This window comes from Tupaia chinensis, unplaced genomic scaffold (assembly GCF_000334495.1).
Source record: "Tupaia chinensis unplaced genomic scaffold, TupChi_1.0 Scaffold143615_1, whole genome shotgun sequence".
Classification (NCBI taxonomy): Eukaryota; Metazoa; Chordata; class Mammalia; order Scandentia; family Tupaiidae; genus Tupaia; species Tupaia belangeri.
In genome coordinates this window covers 114,930-120,511 of record NW_006203463.1, presented here as the reverse complement: position 1 = coordinate 120,511, position 5,582 = coordinate 114,930, and the positions used below count along the sequence as shown (strand labels likewise).

General features: G+C 46.6%; 1 protein-coding gene across 1 annotated transcript in view; it reads right to left on the bottom strand.

The window, feature by feature from the left end:
- Positions 1 to 5,582, bottom strand: part of LNX1 (ligand of numb-protein X 1) — a 153,748-nt gene that overhangs the window by 104,488 nt on the left and 43,678 nt on the right. The window lies entirely within an intron of this gene.

Here is a 5,582-nt window from a genome sequence, read left to right as displayed (position 1 = left end):
CTGCTTCTCCCCCAAGTGACTTCAGCTCTGATTCAGCTATGCAACCCTGGGCATGGCACTTATGCGCCCGAGCTTCAGTCCCCTCACCTTTGAAATGGAGCTAGGAGGGTCTTACCTGCCAGGAGCAGCAGGGACTAGGTCACATCCTCTCTTCACTTCAGGGTCCGTGATTCTAGACCAGGCCACCCATCTTGACATGCCTAAGCTCTAGAATGCTCTAGAAGCCCCTAAGACTCCATCCCTTCTACTGCATGCCAACTTGAGGCCCAAATCTTAATAGAAGTGGCTGAACAGAAAAATTACATTGACCACATGGAGGACAAGCAAGTGATAGCAAACTACACGTAACGGGAAGACTGGAGAAGGCTGTGGGATGAGATCAGTTAGGAAGACCTGTGCAGGAATTAGGGCTCTGGCATCAGAGAATGGCCTTTACCTCAGACGGGGCAAAAAGAGTTTAAATACAGCAGGCTCTTAAACGTGCATAATTCTCTTCCACAGGTTAGGTCAGAGGGGCAACCGTGATAAAGCCTGACCTGTACTAATTCATAGTGTTGTGGAGACACGCATCTGAATTCTATTCCTGTAAGGTTGGTATGCAAGAGTGAGTCAGAGCGGGGGAACGTGTAAAAAGGAAGCTAAGTTTGGCATTTAGGTGCTGAAGTCAGACAGGCTGGAGTTTGAATCCTAGCTCTGCCACATGCTAGCTGGGTGACACCGGGAGTGTTGTGTAACCTCTCTGAACTTCCCCGTTCTCCTTTGTAAGAGAAAAACAATAATAGCGCTGAACTCTGAGTGTGGCTATGAAGGCGGGATGAGATAATGCCCGCAAGGAATGCTGGGCTCCGTGAGTGTTAGGGCTGTTAACAGCAGTCACTGACGGGGAGCCAGCTGAGTTGGCAACCCAGAGCCTGTCCCCAAGAGGCTTTGTCATTCTCTTCACGGCCCTTTTTTTCTTTTTCTTTTCTTTTTTTAGACTTTGGCTTTAAGGTGTCTGTGCTAGCCAGAGAGAGAGAGAGACAAAGACAAAGACAGTAAGAGGGATAGTAAGAAACCACCCCTCTTAGGAGGAATGGCCACACAGCAATCTCTTCTCCATTCTCCTCCTGGGATCTTGGGCACGCATGCACATGCGCCAGCATGCTCTTTCGAGCCACCAGGTCCAGGACTCGAACTGTGGTCGGCCATGTGGAGGTCCAGCGACATAACTGCTATGCCATCTGCTGGTCCCCGTTCCCTTCTTTCCCCTCATGCTACACTATCGGGAAAGGGCATGTTAGGTCTTCTAGATGTGGAGTCTCACGAGGTGCCAGGACATACTCTTCTTGGGTGCCCAGCTCCTAAGTGGCATGATGGAGCAATATAACGAAGATTGAGGACTTTGGATTTGCATTGGGTTGCATTTGTCGTAATTTGGGACATGTCAGATGGCTTCTGACATTTGACCTGTCTTCCATGAAAAATGAGGGATGCCTGTCCCTTTACCTCCTTGCATTTTTTTTTTTAAATTTTTGCCATAGTTACATGTGCTCACCAGAGGGAAACAGAGACAGAGGGAGGGAAAGTGAGAAATCACCCCCCCGCCCCCGGAGGGATGGCCATGCCGCAGTCCTCCACTCCCCTCTCGGGTTTTGGGCATACGTGCATATGTGTGCTTGGCATGATTTTCAAGCCACCGGGTCTGGGACTCAAATCAAGGAGCTGTCCATGTGGGATCCAGCATTTTAACCACCAAGTTACTTGCTGGTCCCCCTCCTTGCCTTCTAAGGGGGTAAAATTAATTTGCGAATATGACTGCAACACATCAATGAAACTATCATCTTCTGCTGTGGCTTTATGTCACCATTGAGCCACTGCTGGTTGCCTGCCCGGTATCTAATCTCCCTTCTCCTATAAACAGAACCCAGGCTTTTCAGGGTGGTCGTGTATTCAGCCGCTCTTGCAATGTGTGGCCATGAAACAGCCAACGAGGCATAAGCCGAAACTACTGGGTGAGGCATCCCAGGAAACTCCTTAAAGGAGAGTCTCAATGTGCACACCAAATTTTTCCCAGTCTGGTTCTTGCTGTCTGGGACCTGCACATGATGCTGGAGTGAGCAGCCCTCTTAAAACAGTGAGGTGAGGAACTTGAGGATGAAAGCAAAACGAAACAACGGAAGCAGCCTGGATTCTGTGGCATCATGACATTCCACCAGTCCTGGGCGTCCCACTCCCAGCTGTGTTACATGAAAAAGAGGACACATCTACCTGGTTAAACCCACATAACTTGAATTTTCTCTAACTGCCTTCGGACGTGATCCTAATGAATACAACCCCCTGAGGGTATAATCTCACTCTCATATGGTCACGGATTGCTCCATGGCCTCCTTGCCAGTAAATAGCCCTCATCCTAATCCTGTATCCACGCTTTGCCTGCCTGTTCTGTTTATCCTTCAACGCCATTGTACACATTGCCCATGGCCTTCTGCTTTCTTGTTTCTTTTCTCTTCATGAACAGCACTGAGGTAGGGGTCAAGAAAAGCTGGGTTTGGAGTTAGGAAGTCCTATTACGGAAGAGGGTCAAGGAACGCTTATTGTGAAGATATTCAGTCAATCTGGAATGATCAACGTCTAGTGACACACCTGCTTCTCTACACTAACGCCCTCACCTTCTTTCTCCCTGAGTGAAATCTTCCCCCACCTGTAGACAGGTGGCCGAGCTGGGCTGCACACCTACAGAAGAGAACCCCTGACAGAGGGAAATGTCAACAGGGATTCAAAGAAGATCTCTGGAGAAGGAACTCCCAAGTTAACCAAGAATCTATTCCCAGTGAGCCCCCAGCCTGGTGTGTCCTGGGCCCATTATATCACATTTTCATTCAGGGCCCTTTGCAAAACATTGAACAATGATCTCTTTATCCGTGACTGTAAATACTTCAGAGAGTCACCTTGATTTTCTCCCATTTTTAGAAAATAAGAGAGGACCTGAAGGGCAAGTTAACCTGTCCTGTGAGACAATTCAACGCACATGTGCTTTCAACCTTTCTTCTTTAACCTCTAAAAGGTCGGTTCCTCAGAGGCAGAAATCATGACTCATGGAGATTTTTCTTTTGTTCTTGGCCTGGTCTATTATGGACCCTTTATAAATACAGCTGGTACCTGGAGGTAAAGAGTGCTAACACCCTGCACAGTTAGAAATCCTTGTATAACATTCGCCTCCCCAAAAACTGAACGGCTCAGAGCCTGCTGTTGACTGGAAGCCTGACGACAAGCAGCCAGTTAATACATATTTTGTATGTTATATGTAGTAATACTGCATTCTTACAATAAGGTAAGTAAGAGAAAAGCAAAAGAAAATGATAGGGAAGAGAAAAACTATCATGTACGGTGTTGACGGAAACCGTGAATTACTGTGGTCTGTTTACAACGTGAATCATCCAGGCCGTGTTGGAAAATACCCATGGGTAAGAGGACCCACACAGCCTGAACCAGTGTGGTATAGGGGTCAACTGAGTGAGGTGGGCTTGAAAAAAATTCATGGAAAATGGCAGGGGATGCAAGGTAGAAAAAATAAAGGACATCCAGACAGGCTGCAGGAATGTCCTCCGAAGCCCTCCCGCCCGCCATTCAACCTTGCCTTGCACATGCCCAATGACAGGAAGATCACTATTTTTCAAGACTTCTTGCATTAGTCCAAATCAATGTGTGGATTTCTAAGAGATCAGACAGAAAACGGGAGCGTTCTGGTGGCCTAAATAAAATAATAATAACACACCTGAAGTATGAGCAAAGGAAGAGCAGACTGACAAGAACATTTACTGGGGACCGGAGGAGCAAGAAAGCCAGGCAACAGAATACCAGTGTGGTAGGCTGAATAATACCCCCCACAAAGAGAGCCACGCCCTAACCCTCGGAACCTCCGAATACGTGACCTTCCGTGGCAAGAGGGACTTTGCAGATGTGGTCAAATTAAGGATCTTGAGGCCTACCCACGATGGCAAAGGCAGTAGGGTATAAAAAAGAAGAAGAAATAAAAAAGAACAATGAGAAAACTATGCATGTATTTCAACTATTATTATTGTTGTTATTATTATTATTATTGAGGTTTTTGCCATAGGGCACGTGAGCTCACCAGAGAGACAGAGACAGAGCCAGAGAGAAAGAATGTGGGAAATCACCCCTTGGGGTGGATGGCCACACTGCAATTCCTTCTCCTTTATTCTCCTCTTGGGATTTTGGGCACACACACACATGCACTTGGCGTGATTTGCAAGCTACTGGGTCTAGGACTCAAACCACAGTCGGCCACGTAGGAGTCCAGCACCTTAACCTCTATGCCATGACTCAAATCTACTATTGGTCAAAGGGTAAAAAGTTTCAGTCAAGAGGAAAACGTTCTAGAGACCTATTGTCCAACATGGTGACTACAGATAATAACAATGCATCGTATATTTGAAAACTGGCTAAGTAGTAGATTGAAGTGTTTACATCACCAAAAATGCTAAGTATGTGAAGTAATACCTGTTAAACAGCTGGTGTAGCCATTCCACCACATACACGCATTTCACAACACAGTGCTGAACACCATACAATTTTTATCTGCCCATTTAAAAAATAGTGAACACTTAAAAAGCTATTGTGTTGACATGTACATTTATGGAGCAAAGTGACATTAAAGACACACAGAAATGTAATACTATATAAACGAAGGCTACACATTAGCATATACGTATGACAACACTCCCATGTGAGCAGCTATCAACCTGGAGGCCTCATAATGAAAAGCAAGGGGAACACTTGGCTCTGGGTAACCTCTAAGTTTCCCTAGTTTAAGGAATTTCAAAGGTATTAACTACATAGTGTTCTTAACATCTCTTCTAAGGGGAGGAAGAGTGGTGGACTGGCCCATCATAGGCCAGAGAGGGATCCAGAGTTAGGTGCTGGAGTGGTCAATAAAATGCCCAGAGGGGGGACCAGCAGGTGGTGCGGTGGTTAAGGTACTGGACACTCCCAACATGGCTGATCACGGTTCGAGTCCTGAACCTGGTGGCTTGCTTTCTCACTTTCTCTCTCTGTCTCTCTCTTTCTGTGTCTTTCTCTGATCAACTTAAAAATAAATGAATGAATAAATAAAATTAAATAAATAATTCTTTTTAAAAAAATTGCCCAGAGGGCGGGAGAGGAGGGAGTGTATATTAAGCATTTGATGACTCATGTATACGTTATATTTTTGGAAATGTTGGTTTCAACCTACTTAGGAAGCTGAAGTGTGGAGAGGTTCAAGAGAGGTGTTGAGGCCCAGCGCCTCCTAGGTGTGGGAGCTTCCTCTCCAGGGAGCTGCAACGAGCGAAGGATGCTGAGGCCAGCTGCCAGAGATGGCTCGATTCCCGTCAATCTGGGGCTCTTCCCTCACTGTTAATTTTCAGATGTGCATTTCATTATCAGCTGAGTGCTCACCAAGCCTTGATCTCGGCTTCCTTGTTTGAGGTGTGCGGGTCACTGGCTGTGTAGGCGGGTGAATGAATTACCGCCGTTGCTCTGGCGGCTGAAGTGCACTCATCTCTCTCCTGAAGACACCCAGGGTCTCCAGGGGCCTAGTTCTC